Source organism: Ursus arctos, unplaced genomic scaffold (genome assembly GCF_023065955.2).
Source record: "Ursus arctos isolate Adak ecotype North America unplaced genomic scaffold, UrsArc2.0 scaffold_28, whole genome shotgun sequence".
Lineage (NCBI taxonomy): Eukaryota > Metazoa > Chordata > Mammalia > Carnivora > Ursidae > Ursus > Ursus arctos.
In genome coordinates this window covers 9,875,685-9,885,315 of record NW_026622963.1, presented here as the reverse complement: position 1 = coordinate 9,885,315, position 9,631 = coordinate 9,875,685, and the positions used below count along the sequence as shown (strand labels likewise).

The 9,631-nt window shown below is 41.8% G+C and overlaps 1 protein-coding gene across 2 annotated transcripts in view; it reads left to right on the top strand.

The window, feature by feature from the left end:
- The first annotated feature begins 912 nt into the window (after positions 1–912).
- The window catches only part of EDC3 (enhancer of mRNA decapping 3), a 56,427-nt gene continuing 47,708 nt past the window's right edge, over positions 913–9,631 (top strand). Inside the window, exon 1 of one of the 2 annotated variants that reach the window (XM_026478514.4) lies at positions 913–1,068. The gene's annotated coding sequence lies outside the window, so the exon portion shown is untranslated. The remainder of the gene's footprint in view (positions 1,069–9,631) is intronic. The other variant, XM_044392001.3, reaches the window with a different exon arrangement.

Sequence of the window (9,631 nt, the reverse complement as noted above, 5' to 3'; positions counted from 1 at the left end):
AAGACTGAGTGTCAAGTTCCTCCAGGAAGCTCCCAACTATCTTAATGCCTTGCTAGAAGGAAAAAAACCCCTTGTGGGTTGGCAAGGCCTCAGGTATCTTATAGGTCCTCTTTAGCATATGCAAATCCTTTTGAAAACCTCCCTTTTCCTTACCTCCTCCAACTCCCAAGTATATATATAATCAGCCACCCCTCACAACCCTGGGGCAGCAGCTTTTTCAGCCCACGGGTCCTGTCCCCAGGGTTTTAACAAAACCACTATTTTGCACCAAAGACATCTCAAGAATTCTTTCTTGGTTGCTGGCTTCGGACTCCAACCCACCGAACCTCACCTATATTCCAAAACCCCATCGCGGGGCTCTAAAATGCCCCAAGGAGAGTGGCACTTTCCCTTGTACCAAGTACTGGGGTGTGTGTGTATGGGGGGCAGAGGAGGAACCCACGTACAGGTTGGCTTAGCCCTAAATCCAAAATGAGCTGAAGCTCATACACTCTGAGGATTAACCAGGAAGGGAATTTGTTTCCTTTAATCCCTCGCGGGGGCCTACTTATTGCATCCCACAGCTGCAACTGATTGACGATGGGGTCTAGGTCACCAGGCACTCTCTCCTCCCCAACGTCCTCCGCTCTTCTTCGGGGATAAGCCCAAGGGGTCTGGTTGGAAAGCGGGAATTTTTCATCAGGACTGCGCGAGATAGGGGGGTCCCCCAAGTCTCTGGGTGGGAGAGTGGGGCAGGACGCCAACTCCAACCAGGCCTCTACTCGACAAAAGTAGGCGGGGCTCACAAAACGGACGCCTAGGCGCGGAGGAGGAAGGCGGCAGCCCCCGCTCTCTCCCCGCTCTCCTAACCTCTCAAATTTCCCGGGCGCCCCGCCCCCTAACAGCGTGCCCTCCGGTTTCCGAGGCGTCGCGCCGGAAGTGACCTCACGGCGGTGGCGTGGAGACGCGGGGCGTTTCCGGCCGCGGCTGTGGGGGTCGGTGTGGAGAAGCCCCTCAGCCTCTGGGTCTTCTGTTGCGGGGTCCGCTTGGCGACGTGTGCGGAGGAGGCGGCGGCCAGACGGCGTAGAGGTGGGAGCGAGGGGCGGCTGGGCTGTGGGCGCTCGCCGGAGGGGGCTTCCGGGCTTGCCAGGCGGGTTTGCTTTTAGGCGTCGGGGTTCCAGGCCTTGTAGACTTTCATCGAGGCCGGCGCGAGCTGGGGGCCAGGTCCCAGGGTTTGCCTCAGGGGCTATGGATTGAGGTGGGAGGCTGAGGGCATCAGGGTTCTAAATAGCCTTGGGAATCGTGTGAGGTGGGAGGCATGAGCGGCCTAGACTTTCGGTTTCGCCTCGTTGATGGCCGCTGCAGCACCCCCACTCTTTGCTTCTTGCCTCAGTGTCCTTTTGCACAGTCGAGTAGGGTGGCATGGAACGGCGCGGGTACCACATCCGTGACCGATAGCTTGCGGATAGAGGTGAACTGGGGTCTGAGAGGGAAGGTTGGTTGAGAAATTAATGATACCCGCCCGGGCGCAGCTTCTTGATTCTTTCCAGCTGTCGGTGTTAAGTCTGAGCTTCTTTAAGTGCTCTTTGTGTGATGTTTTATCAGTAATTGGCTTGTAGAGTGGTTCAGATGTTTTGGCGTGTGCGAGGCAGAGTCCTCGCCTGCTTGGCCAGTTGGTTTTCAGTGAGTCTCCCAATTCCAGAGCCAGGAGGACTCCTAACAGTTCTCTCCTGTGGTTACGGATGAGGAGTCAGAATAGTTTTTGTTCTCTTCCCTAGCCACAGACTAAACTGATTTCAGTCTGCTGTCAAATACAGGTCTTACTAACATCAGAACATAAATGACTGTCTCTGAGCCGGTTAGTGTTTCAACTGGAAACCTCAGATGGATTCTAGGCTTTTTTTAAATGAATGGCAGATTAGGTGTACCGAGTTCAAAATTCCTGTTGGTTTCTCTGTAGGGAATGAAGATGATTACAAATAACATAACTTTTTGATTACTGAGAATTTTTTTGGTGGAGCTTCCTTGTGGGGGTAGGGCTGCGGGTCTAGCAGAGTGTGTTTCAAACTTTTTTGACCTGGAACCCGCAGTTAGAAACATTTACATTATGACTTAATGTGCTCCCAGCATGCACAGAGTACACCCCCACCCCCAAAGTTTACCCTTTCTGTATATGATGCCCTTTGATATTTTATATTTCATTAAAAGAAAAAAAAGTTGATTGCAACTCACTAAATTGACTGCTAATATATCTGACCGCTAAAGACCCGTATTTTGAAAAACAATGGACTAGAAAATGTTTAAAATATCTGTAGTTCCTGAGATGCTGTAATTAACGCAAAGTGGAAAATGTGTCCTTTTTCTCTCCTTAATAGCCAGAGGAGCAGGGGTGCTAGAGTTATAAATTCCCCCAGAACAACAGGAAAGGACATTCAAATTGGTATCTCAAAGGAATATAGGGATAGTGTGTCAGAATTTTAGCAAGGCATTTGTTAAGTCTTTTATGATGACGTGGTGGGTGAGATAGGGCAATTTGCCAGATTGTGGTAAAATTGGATGGAATCCTGGTTTTGAGCATCAGTGTCTGGAGGGGTTTGATTTGTGGATACAACTTACAGCTGGGATTCTGGTGAGTTGAGGCTATATCACGTTCTTTATGTATTGCAAGCCTTATCTGGAAGGTGTGCTTACCAGATTTGTTGCCTTTGTGAAGTGAAGAGAGAAAATATTATCAGGTTAATCTCAAGATTTGTCCAATGCAGTTTAATGAAATGGAAGGGTCATATACATGTGAGAAATTTCAGTTGGGTCCAAAAAGGCAATTATACCAGCTAATGAAGGTAGAGATGTGACTTAGAGGGGCTTCAAGTGGAGTCTCAGTCATCTGGATCAGTGATGTGGTTAGAATTGAGGTGACCTGCGGTAGTAGATTACATTAGGAGAGTGTAGAATCTAGAAGAAGAAAGGAAGGTTGACCCCAGCGCTGGTTGGCTCTGTCCTGGAGTGTTAGGTTTATGCCTGGATACTCTACAAGAGTAAGTTAATGTGGGGGTAGAAGTTTAAAGGAGTTGGAATTTGTCATATTTTCAAAAATAATTTTTTATTGGTTGTCTGAAAATACGGTGGAGTTGTTTTGGCATGAATGATTCTTTTTCCCTTGTTACTCAGGTCTTAAAACATGTTTTTAGTGTTCAGAACATTAGAAAATCTATGTATGCCACCTTAAGTTGTCATTTGAAATTTTTCATCATAAATTTAAGTAGTTTAAATAGTTTAGGATGTCATTTTTGACATGTAAATATTGACTTAAAAAAAAATAAATACAAAGGGCGCCTGGGTGGCTCAGTCGATTAAGTGTCTGCCTTCGACTCAGGTCATGATCCCAGGGTCCTGGGATGGAGCCCTTAGATCAGGCTCCCTGCTTGGTGGGGAGACTGCTTCTCTCTCTCCTTCTGCTGCTCCCCCTGCTTGTGCTTGAGCGCTTTCTATCTTTGTTAAATAAATATCTTTAAATAAAAAAATAAATACAAAATAAATACAAAGTTATCTAAATACACAATTTGATGTTTTTATTTAATTTTATTTTTGAAGTAGCTCCATACGCAATGTGGGGCTTGAACTCACAACCCCAAGATCAAGAGCCACATGCTCTACTGACTGACTCAGCCAGGTGCCCCTTAATGTTTTTAAAGTGTGCAAATAACCTTTTCTATATTAAAAAAACCGTCTTAAGATATGTATAAGATATGGGGTGCCTGGGTGGCACAGCGGTTGAGCGTCTGCCTTCGGCTCAGGGCGTGATCCCCGCGTTATGGGATCGAGCCCCACATCAGGCTCCTCTGCTATGAGCCTGCTTCTTCCTCTCCCACTCCCCCTGCTTGTGTTCCCTCTCTCGCTGGCTGTCTCTATGTCTGTTGAATAAATAAAATCTTAAAAAAAAAAAAAAAGATATGTATAAGATATGTAGACGTGGTGTATTACATTACTTGAATTTTGAATGTTAAACCAATCTTGTGTTCCTGGAATGAACCCCACTTAGTCATGGTGTATATATTTTTAATATGTTGCTGAATTTAATTTGCTAATATTTTGTTAAGGATTTTCATGTCTGTGTTCATGAGGGATACTGAAGTTTTCTTATGATGTCTTTGGCTTTAGTATCAGAGTGATAGTACCTTCATAAAATGAGTTGGGAGATGTTACTTTCTTTTATTTTCTGAAAGAGTTTGTGTAGCATTTCTTATTTTTCTATGTTTGATAGAATTTACCAGTGAAGTCTTCTGGGCCTGGGCTTTTCTTTGTGGGAAGATTTTTAATTAGTAATTCAGTTTGTTTCTTTTTTTTTTTTTTTTTTAAGACTTTATTTATTTGACAGACAGAGAGGAGCACACAAGCAGGGGGAGCAGCAGGCAGAGAGGAAGAGGGAGAAGCAGGCTCTCTGATGAGCAGGGAGCCAGATGCAGGGCTGGATTCCAGGACCCCAGGTTTATGACCTGACTCAAAGGCAGATGCTTAACCGACTGAGCCAGCCAGGCACCCTGCCCCCCACCTTTTAAAAATTTGTTTATTTATAATCTCTATACCCAATATGGGGCCCAAGCTCTGGACCTCAGGATCGAGAGTCACATGCTCTACCCACTGAGCCAGCCAGGCACCCCACTAATTCAGTTTCTTTACTTGATACAGGTCTATCCAGATTTTCTGTTCTTGAGTCACTTTTGGTGATTTGTATTATACTGGGGATTTGTCTATTTCATATTTTTCCTTTTTTAAAAGATTTATTTATTTTAGAGAATGTGAGAGTATAGGAGTGGGAGAGGGAGAGCTTGAGTGGACTCCACATTGAGCTCAGGGGCTTGATCTCACAACCCCAGCCAAAATCAGCAGTCCAAGGCTCAACCGACTGAGCCACTGAGGCACTCCCAAGTGTGGTTGTGTTCTAATAAACCTTGATTGGTAGTGGGCCCTATTTGGCTCATGGGCTGTAGTTTTCGGACTTATGTCCTAAAGTAATAAATTTTATGGTTGAAAATCTTTTGATAATCCAATTACGTGGGCTGATCAGGTTTATGAAAGAGTGTGGAAACTGATTCCCTTGCTTTTTTATCTTTGTGTACCCCTAAAGGTATGTGTGTTTCAGTTGGAGATTGGGATTTCATTTCCAAGATGTAGAGAATTTGTTTTTGTAGTTGCATTTTTGTAGTTTTGTTTGGGTGAGAATGGAGGTGGCCCTCACATTATGATTTTCTAGGGCCATAACTCAAGTCCTTTATCTGGTCAATATTTCTGCTAAAAGGAGACATTTGAAATAAAATTTACTAATGATAGAAACTATGTAGATTATCTCATTTAATCTCAACAATGGTTGTGTGAGGTTGTGGTATAGTTGGTATAATAGCCATTTTATAGTTGAGACAGTTGAGACTCAGATTAGGGTAATTTGCTCAGGTCAGCGCTGGTAAATGGTGAAGTCCAGAAGTGAATCTGGGCCTGTGATGTCTGACTTAAGAAGTCCATGCCCTTTTCACTATGCTGCTTTTTATGGAAGATCTGGAATTAGTACTAGGATTGTACTGGATGTTTTTTTAAGGTCTCTGCCATTCCCAAGATTTTGATTAAACAGCTTTCCAGATAATTGTGTGGAAAAATACCTAGTTTTTCAGAAGTCTGTAACTAACCACTTACTCATGTACAGCTGTTGATTATAGCCGTCCTTAGTGGACCAGAGCTTTTCCTTGGATCTGAACGGTGTGCGTTGTCTGATGTGGCAGATGAAATGGAAGTTGATTGGTCTGTAATTGGCAAGTTATTCATTTGTAGTTTATGAATTATTTTGGCAACTGCCTCAGTTGCATTGTGGGTAGAAGATCATTTAGGGCTACCCCACTTTGTTATCTAAAGGCTTCTTATGGGTCGCCTGGGTGGCTCAGTCGGTTAAGTGTCTGCCTTCGGCTCAGGTCGTGGTCTCAGGGTCCTGGGATCGAGTCCCACATCGGACTCCCTGCTCAGCAGAGAGTCTGCTTCTCTCTCTCTCTCTCTCTCTCGCTCTCTCTGACCCTCCTCCCCGCTTGTCCCGCCGCCAACCCTCTCTCTCTCTCAAAAAAAAAAAAAAAAAAACACCATTTTTTTTTTTTTAAAGGCTTCTTAAGAGAGAAATGATACAGAGAAGTCTCATCCTTAATGGGGAAATATTGATAGTTTAGCATTTGGGCAGAATAGTCCATACATACTCTAGGACCTCCTGTGTAATATGGCCAGCATAAATGGGTACATTTGTTCCCCACAAAGACAAATTCAGAAATGTTTAATTCTTTATTCATGATAGCCCCCCAAACTGGAAATAACCCAGCTGTCTGTCACCAGTAGGATGGGTTTATACATTGAGGCATCGTTATAGGACAGTATGTAGCCATGAGAAAGAACGAACTGTTGATACATACAGCAACAAGGATGAATCTCACTGGTATAATATTGAGCAAAAGAAGCCAAACATTTTTAAAAAGAACGTTTATGATTCCATTTACATGAAGTTCGAAAACAGGCTAAACTTATCTTTTGTGTTAGATATCAGAATAATGGCTACCTTTGTGGGGACACACTGGAACCTTTCGGGGTGTTTCGAATAGTCTATGTCTTGAATTAGGTGGTGGTTATGTGGGTGAATTGGTATGCAAAAATTCATTCAGCTGTACACTTAAAATACGTAGACTTATATATATTATACCTTGATGGAAAAGTAGAAAGTAAAAGGCATCAAAGATTGGTCTCCTTGTGGCTCCTAGATCTCCTGCTTTAGCTGTTGCTCTTCTTTTGACATGAAGGTGTTAGTGCTAGCATTGGTGAAGGCCCTTCCTTAGTGTGTTCATTTGATTGGGAACCCAGATGGTGGCACTCACTTGTTTTAGATTCACCGTTTTCAGTTAATAGAGGAGTTTTCTTTATAGAATAAACCTTTTTGATGAGTTTTGAATAATGCATTAATGTTGTATTTTACATAGAAGGAAGTTTTTGATAATAAAAAGAAAGGGCAATTTGTTACATGTTGAGTAGTTACTTTTTAAAAAGTTTCTATTGTAGAACTGGCAGTCCACATTTTGAAACTATTAAAAAGTCTACTCAGTTATTAACACTATAAACTTGAACATACAACATCAGTGTCTTTTAAAATTATAGTTGACATACAGTGTTTTTAAATTATAGTTGACATACAATGTTATATTTGTTTCAAGTGTACAACTCAGTGATTTGACAATTCTGTACATCACACTATGCTCACCATAGTGAGTATAGGTACCGTCTGTCACCATACACTGTTGTTACAATATTATTATTATTATTATTATTAAGATTTTATTTATTTTGTTTGACAGAGACAGGGAACACAAGCAGGGGGAGTGGGAGAGGGAGAAGCAGGCTTCCTGATGAGCAGTGTTTGTACACCACATCTTATATATTCATCTGTCAGTGTGCACTTAAGTTCATTTCCGTTTCTTGGCTATTGTAAATAATGCTGCAGTGATATAGGGGTGCATATATCTTTTTGTTTTTTTAAGATTTTATTTATTTTGAGAGAGAGAGAAAGCACAAACAGAAGGAGGGGCAGAGGGAGAAGCAGGCTCCCTGCTGAGCAGGGATCCTGACGTGGGGCTGATTCCAGGACCCTGGGATCATGACCTGAGCCTAAGGCAGACACTTAACCAACTGAGCCACCCAGGTGCCCTGTATGGTATTTCTACTTTTAATTTTTTAGGAACTTCCATACTGTTTTCCACGGTGGTTGCACCGGTTTACATCCCCACCAACTGCATGAGGGTTCTCTTTTCTCCATATCCTTTGTTGTTTCTTGTCTTTTTCATACTGGTTATTTTGACAGGTGTGATATGATACCTCATTGTAGTTTTGATTTGTATTTCCCTGATGATTAGTGATGTTGAGCATCTTTTTTCAGGGGTCGGCCATCTGTATGTCTTCTTTGGAAAAATGTCTTTTCAGATCCTTTGGCCATCTTTAATCAGATTATTTGTATTTGTTGTGTAAGTTCTTTACATATTTTGGATATTAAACCCTTATTGGATATATCATTTGCAAATGTTTTCTCCCATTAGTAGGCTACCTTTTCCTTTTGTTGGTTTCCTTTCCTGTGCAAAAGCTTTTTATTTTGGTTCAACATCAGTGCCTTTTTTTTTTTTTTTAAGAGAGAAAGCACACATGAATGTGGGGAGGGGCAGAGGGAGAGGGACAGGCAGACTCCCCGCTAAGTGTGGAACCTGATGCAGGGCTCCATCCCAGGACCCCAAGATCATGACCTGAGCCAAAGTCACACTTAACCAATTGAGCTACCCAGGCGCCCCTTATCATTAGTCTTAAAGATGCATGTTGAATGGGGAAGAAATAAAAGTCTTTCACATCTGATTAATTACTGATATTCAAAAAAATTCTTGTTATTACAGGTGTCATTCTGCATCTATCTAATACAAGCATTAGAGTAGGATTATGATGGAGTATAAGTGATAGGAAAGGAAATTCATACTTTTCTGATAGTAGACAAAGTCTTGTTAAAACATGGGAAATAAGCCTAAAGTGTGTGTATTTTGTGCCTTTTACCATCATCAGTGTTGTGGAAATTGTGTTGCATTGGAAATTCACCTGATCTTGAATTCTTATATTGATAATTATTGCAGCTAAATGATGAGTATGTAGGGTTCATTATGCTGTTCTGTCTACATTTGTGTATGTTTGAAATTTTTTATAAAATGTAAAAAAAAAAATCTTACGATTGAGCCTGCTAATACATTCTTTTGTGTTCTGTCCGCCTAGTTTTCTGATACGGCTTAGTTAGATCACAGGAAAATAACCTGAGTTTTCTCTTTAGGTTTTTGTGTTTGATGGGTGAAACTCTTTTTTCCCCCCACAAGCGTGTTTATTTTTCCTTCGTTAGACCTCTATATTTTATGTAGGTATGTTTCTTTTTTTAAAAAAATAATTTGAGAGAGAGCAAGTGAGAGGGGGCAGGGGGAGAGAGAATCTGCGCTGAGCGCAGAGCCCCATTTGGGGCTTGATCTCAGAACCTCAAGATCATGACCTGAGCTGAAACCAAAGGTCTGAAGCTTAACCGACTGAGTCACCCAGGTGCCCCTTATGTAGGTATATTTCTGAAATTGATATTTGAAGACAGCGTGAAATGCTATTCTATTTCTTTTTTTATTTTTCATGGAGAACCCTAAGCAATATTTCATTTTGTATTTAATATTGTATGTTATGTGTTTATGCTTGTGTACTATTTCCTGACTTCCTTCTGTGTGTAGGGCAGTGTTAGATTCTGTATCTTACACAGGATTTTGCATAGAGTATGCTTAAAGGGTATTATGATTTTAGAACCATTTCCAAGAAGAGCCACGACATTTAGGTATAAATAGATACTCTAGATTTTCAGTGATTAACTTCTGTCAGATTTATTACATGTAGTTCATTCATTGATTGGATAAATATTTGAGTTCCTTTTTCATTGTAGGCACTCTGTTGGCTGAACAAGACAAGGTTCCTTGCCCTCATGAAGCTTACATTTTAGTGGGGTGATACAACATAAACCAAAAAGATAATTCATGTAGTGATGAATTTTGAGATCATAACAGAAGGTGAGGTGTTGAAGAGT